Source organism: Hylobates moloch, unplaced genomic scaffold (assembly GCF_009828535.3).
Source record: "Hylobates moloch isolate HMO894 unplaced genomic scaffold, HMol_V3 SCAFFOLD_7, whole genome shotgun sequence".
Classification (NCBI taxonomy): domain Eukaryota; kingdom Metazoa; phylum Chordata; class Mammalia; order Primates; family Hylobatidae; genus Hylobates; species Hylobates moloch.
The window spans coordinates 3,955,815-3,968,119 of record NW_026652282.1 but is presented as its reverse complement, the minus strand read 5'-3'; the positions used below and the strand labels follow the sequence as shown (position 1 = coordinate 3,968,119).

At 38.4% G+C, this 12,305-nt stretch overlaps 1 protein-coding gene across 2 annotated transcripts in view; it reads right to left on the bottom strand.

Moving 5' to 3' along the window:
- Nucleotides 1-12,305, bottom strand: part of STS (steroid sulfatase) — a 214,590-nt gene that overhangs the window by 54,697 nt on the left and 147,588 nt on the right. The gene's annotated exons all lie outside the window — the stretch shown is intronic.

Below are 12,305 nucleotides of genomic sequence, written 5' to 3'. Positions count from 1 at the left end.
AAGACTCCATTTAAAAATAATGCATATTCACAAAGCAAATGGAGATGGTTGCCCTACTCAATGGGTGGCTAATTTCTCAAGGTGGAAGTAAATGTTCTTACATATTGGAGTTTATCCCAACATGAGACATGATGCAATCAAGACTGGCTGTGGCTGGGTTCTTAGAATAGACACCAAGATTCACTGACTTGAGTGCCATTTAGAAGCACCGTTTGAACCTCTGGGTATCATGAAGTGATTCTGCGGGGAGACCTGAGAAAGTATTCTAAAAGTACCAGGTTCATTGATGGAGAGCCACTTGGAGGCAGGTGCCAGAAGAAAGAAGCTGAAAGGTTGTTCTCACCAGCTGGTGTTGGCCCTAAGGCTATAAAGAAGTCTATCATTTTTCCTTATTGGATGGGAAAACTAAACCAGTGATGTTCCTCTTATGTGAACAAATATGTATATAGATATTTTATGAGAATATTCTCTTTTAAACTGATGGTAGATACCCAAATCTAAACTCTCCCTCACATGAATATCAATATTCCTCATTGACAGAGAAATAATCAGGAGTTATTCCCCAAGTCTAAACTGTCCATCACAAATATCAACATTCCTCCTGACCTCACCTTCTTTCCCCAAAACTAACATTGTATACCACCTCCAGATAACCCCTCAAAAAATAATAGCAACAACAATAATAATAACATAATTGCTACCCTCTGTTGAGCACTGTCTACATGTAGAGAATTTTATTACATATTGTCTTGTTTAGACCACACTGAACCCTATGAGTAAATAGCACTAGCTTCATTTCATGGGTAGAGCAACAATGCTGTAAAAGGGCGATTTGTTCAAGTTCAGATAGTTAGGAAGTGGGAGAACCAGAAAGTAAGAATTAAATCTGATTGAAAACTCAGAATGCTCAAATCCTGAACAGGTGAATAGATAGACTCAGTGAGAATCACAGAGGAGTAAAAAGTACACCAGAGAAAAAAAGCTTGTAGAGATATATCCTGAAATACCCGTAGATGAAATGGAGGTGGTGAAGAACATGATAGCTGCTGTCTTCTTCAAAAGAATGCAGGACAAGAATAAATAAGTATGGGATATAGATTCAACAAGATTAGCCAGGAGTTAATAACTGTTAAATATAAGTGAAGGGCATATGGAGGTTTAACTGTACTATTCCATTTCTGCATATGCTTATAATTTTCTGCAAGAAGAAAATAGAGGAAAGTTGAAGTTTGAAGAAGGAGCTGAAACACGGACTTTCTGATTAGGAAGCTATCACCCAGCTCTCAAATCAGCAGACAATTATGGGCAAACTAGAGGTATACAATGTACAATTTCCACAGGGCTCTACATAGTCATATGCTGCTTATTTAATTTAATAAGTCAGTGCATACTGCTAGGCTTTGATTGGTATATTAGAGCCTGACTCCATTTCTTAATGTTTGAGTGCTGAGTTTTTAAGCCTCATCTCTCCCTCTTCTGCTTGTGCCACGCAGGCTGATAAGAAATCCTGGGCGCTCCCTCCTTCACTGCCAGTGGGAGGATGGAACTATGCAAGCCCCTGTCTGCATGCAAGAGACCCTTATCCCAGCCCCAAGTACTAATCGCCATAACAGCAGAATCCGTTTCTTTTCCAACCTCTCTCAAGCTATTTTTTGTACTGGTTTAGTAACCTGCTGGATTAGTCTGTTCTCACGTTGCTAATAAAGACACACCCGAGACTGGGTAATTTATAAAGAAAAAGAGGTTTAATTGACTCACAGTTTCACATGGCTGGGAAGGCTTCACAATCATGGCGGCAGGCAGGAGAGAGAGCCAGCCAAGCGAAAGCGGAAACCCCTCATAAAACCATCAGATCTTGCGAAACGTATTTATTACCATGAGAACAGTATGGGGGAAAATCTGCCCCATGATTCCATTATCTCCCACCGGGTCCCTCCCACAACAAGTGGGCATTATGGGTGCTACAATTCAAGATGAGATTTGGGTGGGGACACAGCCAAACCATATCACCTGCTCTCCTCAGAAAGCCACATTATAAGAGTAATAAGCCTTTTCATATCCTCTTAGTGTGTGCATGCTGTCACTGGTCTCGACATGGGAATCAAATTTTGGGTGGGCTCTTAGTCACACTAGGATGTCCACAACAACTGATATTCTACTATTGCCCCAAGCATCCTCTGCGGTAGAAATAATTAAATATAGGACTTGGAACACATCCTATCCAGCGGGTAGATCACACCCTGCAGGGCCAGACCCTTCGCTCCAGGTTGCACTCACACATACTTGGTCCTGAAAAGGGGAAGGAGAAGGACTGCAGAGTGAGATGCCCATGGAGGTGGCAGAGATGATTTCTGATGCAAAAGCAACAACCAAGTCATCTGTGGCAAGGCATATTTTTGCTATTTGATTGCAAGTGCCACGGGCTAGAGTATGTTCAATGTTTCTCAATTTTTAACTCAAATGATAAACATTCCCAGAACCCACACCATATATGTAAATGTCATACTCAGAACCAAAAAATAAGACACCCGAGGGCCATTTTAGCAATTTGTCTCCCATGATAAATCATGATCAGGCAGACATTTATTATGGTGTTATCTGGTGCAGCTAAGCAAACCACCTGTGCTCTGGGGCTTGGGGTTGTTTGGCTGAGACACTAATTTAAGCCTAATTACTTTGAAAATGGTAATTAGCTTAATGAGTTGAAATAGAAGGAAGCAATAAGGCGCTATAACCCCCGTTTATACTTTGAAAGAAAAATGCCCCCTTTTGCTCATACAACAACCTCTGTGTAAAATAACTCAGATTAGGCAGGTAGCAGAGGACTTAGGAATTTGCTTCTGTGTATTGTAGTCAGTATTTAGTGAAGGGCATATGACCATACACCCTCCTTTGAAACAAAATTCATCTTTCTATATGTAGAAGTATCTGCACAAAGAAAATGCTGCAAGGAAATTTCCTATAAAAATGTGTCTCCCGTAATAATTCATGTGCACACAAAAACCCACACACAAATATTTATACCACGTCTATTTATAATCGCCAAAACCTTGGATGCAATGAAACTGCCCTTCAGTAGTTGAATGGATAAATAAACTGTGGTACATCCAGACAATGAAAGATTATTTCAGAGCTAAAAAGAAATGAGCCATAAAGCCATGAAAAGCATGGAAGGATCTTAAGACATTTCTAAGTGAAAGGAGTCAATCTGAAAAGGCTACATACTGTATGATGCCAGCTATGGGACATTCTGGGAAAGGCAAAGCTATAGAGACCGTAAACAGATCAGTCATTACCGTGGGCTTGGGAGAAAGGAGGGATGAGGAGGCAGAGCACAGAGGATTTTGAGGGCAGTGAAACTACTGTGTATGATCCTGTAATTGTGGATCCATGCCATTATACCTTTGTCCAAACCCACAGAACATACAACACGAAGAGTGAACCCTAATGGAAACTATGGACTTCAGTTAATCACAACTTATCAATGTTGGCTCAGTTGTAACAGATATACCACATGAATACATAATATATATAATAAGGAAACTACGTGCAGGGGAGAGTGTATGAAAACTCTTTACTTTCTGTTCAGTTTTTCTGTAAACATAAAACTGCTCAAAAATAGTCTATTATTTTTGTTGTTTTTGAGACAGGGTCTTACTCTGTCTCCCAGGCTGAAGTGCAGTGTCACAATCATGGCTCACTGCAACCTCTACCTCTTGGGCTGAAGTGATCCTCCCACCTCAGCCTCCTAAGTAGCTGGGACTACAGGTGAGTATCACCATGCTAGGCTATTTTTTTTTTTTGTATTCGTTGTAGAGATTGGGTCTCAGTTTGTTGCCCAGGCTGGTCTCAAACTCCTGGGCTCAGGCAATCCCCTTGCCTCAGCCTCCTTCTGTTAATTTTTTAAATGCCTTTCAAATGCAGTTTTGACTCCTAGACTTCCTCATGCATTCATTCAACATGGATTTATGAAGTGCCCACCTTACACGGGCTGTGTGCTAAAGGCTGGGGTGCCACAGAGTTTTTCAGGGACAGCTCTTATCCCCAAAGCCAAGGCCAGCTACATCCTACTTACAGTTTCTCCTCTTGCCTATTTTTAACTCCAGACAAACTTACAGCTGCATTTATTATGCAGATTCTCTCAACTGAAATATCCTGTATCCTTCCCCATCTTAATACTTCTTCCTGGATATTTCCTCCAAATTCCAATATTTCAAATGACCATGATATTTAACATGTCCTCATCAAAGTTTCTTCTTCGTTGCCTAGAGTGATCCCTTTCATTAAAGTGCCCAATACAACTGGGCTGGGATTAGTACAAGAGAAAGTAGCTGAGGTTGCCATGCATGTATGCATGGTAGAATATTTAGCTCAACTTCCTGAGAAATGGTCAGATTTCTAATTTCCTTTCAGCCCATTCTTTCCCAAAAGATACAGTCTGGATCCCGTACTACTTAGGTCTTAAGCCAGAATCTCATTTGTAAATCCCAGAGCCCATTCGACATTTAATTTTTTATAACATTGATCCTACAAAGGTCTAATATGTTTCCCTCCTAAACACTGTGAACAGAAATCTCCCATGAGAACAAATGCTGCTGTATTATTTTTGCTTTCAGAGCAGCTATTATAAATTAGAGATCTGCAAATATTATTTCTCAGTAACGTTGTCAAGATATAATGACACTGATTTATATAGAGTGATAGTTTTGAATTGCCGATGGTGAGCTGCATTATAGCTTGTAAACAAAATGTTCTATCTCCAAAGCTTTCTCCCTTTGTTTTCTGAATGAAACAAATATAGAAAATAAGCCATTTCAAGAGCACTTTGTTATTTAACTGGAGATAACAAGAACAAGCTTATCAATGTGAGGGCTTCCTAACCAGACCTTTTGCAGTCCCAAAGAAGAAACCTTGGAAATGCAAAAATCTGGCTCCTTCCTCTGTCAAGTGTGGATGTGGGTTGCAGAGGAAGCCTAAATTCTAGAAAGTTCTGTCATTCCATTTATTTAGCCCACAAACAAGCACTAAGCTACTATTAAGAGTCAGGCACTGAGCTACAAAGTGCAGAGAGAGAAGGGTTTCAAACATGAAAGCAGAATTCGAGGTCTTAGGTGAGTGAGGTGCCATAGCATAGGACTAAGTGCTAAAGTTCTTGCTTCTAGGTCCTGACTTAAGCAGAGTTGGTTTGAAACCCAAGTCTCTGGCTTCTCACTGGGATCCTCTGCCACTAAGTCAGAGGTGATAATGGATAACAGTAGGGGGTTGCTGTGGAAAAAAGAATGAGGAATTCCACCCAAAACTCTTCATCCTTGACTGGCGGTACAGGGAGTGCTCACTGTTCCTTAACTTTACAATGGAGTTAGAACCTCAGCTTGCCTCACCAAAGCCTTGTCATTTTAGTTCATTTCACTTTGCCTTTTCTTCTACAAGGTAGGTACACTCAGACAGAATACTGGAGCAAAGTGCTATGAAGTCACTATATATATATGAAAATTATACTTTTGGAAGCCTTAGGCTCATTAAATATAACATAGATATGTTTTATATTATATATATAATACATACATATATGTATATATGTTTTATATTATATATGTGTATATACATTTTTATATAAACATATACAAAATGATATATTTATACATATATTATATAATAAATTTATATAGAATGTTATAATTTTATAAGTATACATGTAAATTATGTTTTATAATTATATTTCTATATTTAATATAATTATATATAATTATAAATTTTATGATTATATATAATTATGCATAATTATATATAATTATATAAAATTTATATATTTTATATAATTATATATTTATATATTATATTTGTGTACTTTATATATAAATTTTAATTACACAATTTATATAGAAATTATAACTAAATATATACTTATACATGTCATATACATATAACATAGCTATTATAAAATTTTTATATAAATAATATATATTTATTATTTATATATAAATATATATTATTTTATATAATATTCATATATAAAACATATATGTTTTATTTTTATATCACATATGATAGATAGATAGATATCCCCTTAAACATGCACCCACTGTTAATAATTAAGAAAGCCTCTTCACTTACTCAGTGTAACTCCAGGGCACAATGGTACCCTAAAGTCTCCCTGAAGCTATTGTGGTGAGCAAGTTACTCCTACATCTGACCAACAGAGATGGCAAGACTCCAGTATCTCAGCTAAAGCTAGAATTTTAAGATAGATAAGAGTTGCAATAATTGTACCACCTGGGGGTGGCTATGACTCTCTGCTGGCCATATAAAATGCCAGGTGTCACTTCAGGGACGTGGCCTTTGGAGCGTTATTCTCATGCTCTCCTGAACCATTTGTGGAGTGGCACAGAGAAATTCTGCTGTCACTAGTCCTAGAAAGGGAATTCTTTGTTAGGATTAGAAGTAACACCAATGTCCCATACATCAGGGTATATCTGTCACTGCACAAATAGGTGTATCATCTCCAGTTTGATACAATGTCCATTTCATATAGGTGAATTCAATCTAGTACTTCTTCCTGAAATAAATGGTCAAGATTTCCAAAACTTTAGTCCTGATCTCCTCCATCCATATGGAGCTCAAGGGACCCTTCGGATCAGACATTGGAAAGCATATGATTTATCTACAGTATAAAATCAAATCTAAAAGTTTATACATAAAAGAAAAATAGTATAGGACCAAAATAAAAAGGCATAAAGTTGATAATCTGCATTTTGTATGCTGGTTGAGATACAAAAGTGATGTGCTGTCTTTTGGGGGGTTTATTAAGAAAGTCTTTCCTACCTACTCAATGTAACTGCAGGGAATATTGGTGTGTGTATGGCTTTTCCCTTTTTTTCAAGAGAAGAATGCAAAATGACATAACAGTTAAATAGGAGAAGTTGTGCTCTGCTGTACTCAACATGGATCGAATGCAATTCCTGCATAAAAGGTCATCTGGGATTCAATCAGTCAAATGCCAAGTGGACAGCAAGGTCTAAGGAGGGCACTGGAAATGAAACTCTTGCAGGAGAGTTGCAGGAACTAAGGAACTGGGAGGTAGACGGTGAACTCCAGCACATACTGTATCCACTTCCTGAATAACAAGAGAAGAGTGGCTCCTATCTCCCCTAATGACTGAGCAAGAGACAAGGGGCTCAAACTTCTGCCATGGGCAGTTTATGTTGAATGCAAATTTGTCTGCCTCAAATAGATGATGGAGAATCATCCTCTCTGAAGTTCTTGGATTAGAGGATAAATTCCTCTTTGACAGTGATGGGTGGACGTACCCAATGCAAGATCTTCCCATTCAACTAGAGTCACTACATCCATTAATTTGTGTATCATCATGCTTTTTATTAATTTACTCACTTTCACATGTCATAACTTAACATAAAAATTTCATTCAAAACATGTTAAGAAGACATCCCTAATCATTTTTGAAATAACTATGGAAAAGTAAGCAAATGTGATATTCAGAAACTGATTAGATTAACTTACACAATTTTTAAAAGAATTCTGCTGGCTGAACCAAACTAACACACAAGACCTTGTACTTAGCATATAGGTTTCATAGTGTAGTCACCTTATATACCAATGTTCCTTGAATTTTAATTGGCTAATTCATGACCATGCTAAAATGAAGGTTCTGATTCAGTAAACCTAGAGTGGGGATCTGAGAATTTCTTAAAAAAAAAAAAAAAAAAAAAAAAAAGCTCTTACATAATTCTGATGGTACCTGCCCAAGAACCACACTTTGAGAGGAAAGGTTACCTGTGACTAAATGCTTAATCAATGTTGACATATAAAAAGGGATGGCTGGAATTTCACAGATCTCAGTAACTATGCTCATAATGAGACTTGGCTAGTTTCAGACAGTTTGACACATAACTTTCAAACATAGTAAATAATCATACTATGCATATAATCGGAATTATTAGGGTACTTAATACATGGAAAACTGTAAGAGTGAAATGTCGCCATTCTACAGATAACCCTGTCTTCACTTGACTGGGTTTCCCTCTTTGGTTTGTTCCTGAGTTCATATTGTCCCCTGGCAATTAATTCTTATTTTGTGTTGTACCTGGTTGTTATGATAATGTTGTGACTTCCTCTATTAAACCCATCTTTGCCCTAATGGCAGTCGTAATGTGTGATTTACCCTCCTGCACTTGCATCTGCTCTCACCATCTGGGATGCCTTCACGGCTCTACTCCACTATTTTCTTGGATTAACAATAACTTGTGTGTTTTCCAGGGTGTTGCATTTGCTGGAAATAATTTAAATAACTCCAACTCATTCTCATGTTCATGGAGCACACCAGTGTTTTCCCGCATAGATGGGGAAAAGGTGCTGGGAAGAACAAAGTCATTGTACCTGTTATGTGGAACTATACTCCGGTGTCTGGGAGAAAACCCAAAGTCAGCATGCCTGTAGCTCAAGAGAAGCCACTTTGGACATTGTTTCCATAGGGTTATCGACATCACAATAGAGTGGTTTCCCTGAGCCATGGGCATTCAGACTAGCAGGACATGTTTTGAAAGGCAGAGTTCAAAGTGAGCACACTGTCTTTCAATTCTTGATCCAGCAATGCCATTGTATTTCCTGGACTTTCTCTTCTTGCAAAAGATAGAGATTGGGTAATTGGGTACAGCCATTTGCTGTTTGCTATGGCCATCAGCTGAACTTGCCCTGGGAGGTGACCCAGTCTGTGCCATGGAGTAGGAGGTTGCACAGATGCTCATTGCATCATTTCTATGACAGAAGTCAATGCAAAGCTCCGGACACAGATCAGCCAGAACTTCTCCAGCAATATCCAACTGGCGGTGCAACCTTAAACCTCCAGACTGAGCCACAAGGGAGGGAGGACTGTGAGTCGAGAATGGCCAGAGGCTGTGAACAATGGGAAACAAAGCCCTTCAGAATTCTTCATATTTATGATGCTCTACCACACCATTGAGACTCATGTTCATGCTACAACTAGGTCTTTCCATTGGATTTTACCATCTCTAAAGCTGAAGATACAAAATTGAAAATGATGTTTTCCTTTGCTGACACCTTGTACATCAGTCACAGGTCCAAGCCTTTCTTTCTACTTGAATTAAAACATGGACAGATTGATTAACGCCTTGGTAAACTCATCTTTTATGTTTTGCAACCTCCTTAATCCATGTAACCTTCAGTTTGCCAGTCACAGCTTCTTTGCAATATCCTCCTAACTCCAGGGTGATCTGTTTGCTTTATGTGGGTAAGTCCCACTTACGGTGTTAGTCGAGAGAAGCAGTTCTTTCTCCCAAGATCCTTAATACCAATGCTATTGGTGGGCCCTTCTAGGGACCGTGGGTCCTACCAGAGATATCTTAAATATAAGGTGAGCTAGTAATAAAAAAGATAAGATGGTGCAAATATCTGCTCAGTTTTCCATTATAGACGTTTTCTCATCTATGCTTTCTCTATTCAGTGTAATGGAGGTATAGGCACATTTTAAGCAAAGATGCTTTACACATCTGTGGAAAGAAGAGTAATCATAACAATAATGATAATAATAATGATAGCAGTTACCATTTATTGAGCCTGTCTTCCAAGCCAGGCACTATGCTCACTACTCTAAATATATTAATTCATTTAATCCAATTAATTAATTCAATTATTTCAAGCAGGCTGAATAAATTCATGGAGGAGGAATGTTCCACTAGATTTTTTTGACTGAGCTATAATTGGGCCATGACTTTAAAGCAACAGGTATTCAACTCTAGTCCTGACCCCTAATTTTGACCTCACTTTTCAAATATACACATTGGTATTCAGTGAAGTATTATTTAGAATACAGCTTTAACTCAAACTCGTGGATTCTAATGTCTTTCCTTTCTATGCCTTGAAAGACTTAATTAGCAAAACTAAATGTGCTTGGAATGGTTAGATGGCAGAAAAAGTATTACCCAAAACACCTTTGTAGTACCCATAGCTTCTACTGTCCTCCACATCCCTTGTTTAATTTTGAACCCAGACATCTTTATAGTATCTGAGGCAAACTCAAGAACTCAGGACTTGATGGAATACTAGAATACGGGAGTGAGAAGAAAACCGTCAGAGGCCATTGGTCCAAACAGGCTTGTCTTATACACAACCTGCAGCTCCAGAGCAGGAGACTCTCCCCAGCAACCAGGTAGGTCTACTGTCTGAATTCAATTCACAATCCAGAACTCTTCTCATGCAGCCAAGAAGCTCTATAGTGTAGTGGCTGTTGGGCAATCCTGACACAAGTTGCTCAACCTACCCAAATTTTGCTTTGTTGCCTTTAAACCAGAGGTGATGTGTTTAGAGATGTGACTAAAATAGACTAAATGCTTTTGCATTTTAGCTACTATAAATCTTAAGTGTTTATTATTATTGTGGTGCAATTGTGTTGCTGCTAATTATTGATACTATTCAGATGCTCTCATGTACTTTTATTAATCCCATCTGAATTAACTAGCCAAATGGTCTTTTAATGGTCATCCCATCATGACAATTTTAGCATGGTCATGATAATTGATAACTTGATTCTTTGATAATTTCTTATGGTATCTTCTTGGAAGATACCATAATAAATGGAAGATACCATGGAAATGATAGAAATAATTTATAAGACAACATTAAACACTATTAATTTTAATTTGAGATGTAAATTCCAGGTAAGATAACATTAGTTTCAGGCTCAAGAACCTGAAATTAGGTTTGCAGATGTTTAAACATGGTAACATCATTATAGACTTGATAAGACTCAGAGATTAATGATTTATAAGCTAAATTAATGTAGAGGACCAAAATCAATACTGTATACAATGGATTTTCAACTATGTACTACAGTTAAAAGTTTTTTTGGCTCTCCAGGCCTACCTTGGTCTGGCCACAATGCCCTTACCCCATCTCTCTCAAATTTTATTTTTTTAAATTTATTTTAGAGATGGGGTCTTACTTTGTCGCCCAGGCTAGAGTGCAGTGGTGCAATCATAGCCCATTGCAGCCTCAAACAGCTGGTCTCCAGCTACCCCTTCTTCTATTTTTCCTGCTATGTACTGTTTCCATCTCTAATCTGAGGTTGCAAAAACCTCTTTCTGCAAAGTTTACTATTTTGTCACAAATGTAGATTTACTGGAAACTCAAATAGAAAGTGGAGAGAGAAGAAAAACATATACAATATCTACATATCCTTCGTTCTTGCTGCACTGTTGTCACTGGGTTTTCTGATACCCTGGTTTACTTTGAGTTTTCCATATGGGTGTAACTGAGGCATACATTTAAAATCAAGAATAGGATGATGGAAGAAAAAAAATGCCATTTTCAAAGATGTGGATTCACCTGCAAGAGCCAAGGATTTAACATTAATGCCATTGAAAGCATGCTATATTCTGACTACAGCACATATGGGGAATATCAAATTAGTAGGCAAATGGGTCGCACAAAGAATCATTGAGGAATTCAGTGGAAAATAACTCCAGTACTGCCACTCATACCAGATAGTTGAGGAGAGGCAATGAAGAGTTTCTCATCTTTATGTCCCTAGTGTCCTTGCCTTGTCTTTAATCATACTTCAGTTCTTGATACTGGCTTTATGTAGAAGTTCCATTCCTCAACTCTTTAAAAAGTACCAAGTAAAGAAGTCCAATAAACATTTTTGTGGGGCTCATGTTCAGGGGCATGAACAGTACAACTATCACACTCCAGGAGGCTGCCCAAGGGCACAGAAGTCTAACCTGGAAGTAGAGATGGCAACTGAGAGCCAATGAGGCTTGTTGCATTGAATTAGTGTTTAGACAGCAGTCACCTAGAAAGTCATTCTTCTCCCTCCCAAAACAGAGGCAAGTCCTGCCACCCTACCCACTCTTGCTTTAAAAGCACGAAGAGAAACCAATGCCAAATATCAGGCAACTGACATTGAGACAGTGTGGTACCAGTACCATGCTGTTTTGGTTACTGTAGCCTTGTAATATAGTTTGAAGTCAGGTAGCGTGCACTGGAAAAGATGACCTTGCCCAGTGACCTCCATCTTCAGTCCTAACTAGGCTGGTTCAGTGGCAAAGTGAGAAGAGTATTCCTTGGAATACTCTTAAATTAAGAAATGCTTCAAGCAGGACTCTGATGCAATTGCAAGCAGAGGGACTGAGCAATTTCATTAGAATAAAGACCCTCCTCCAGGAAATGACTATTCTGTGAATGGTCATCTTGGCATATGGCATGCAGTGGATCAAAGCACATGGCATGCAATGCAGAACATGGTAAGGAATGACAAGACTATGGACCAAACC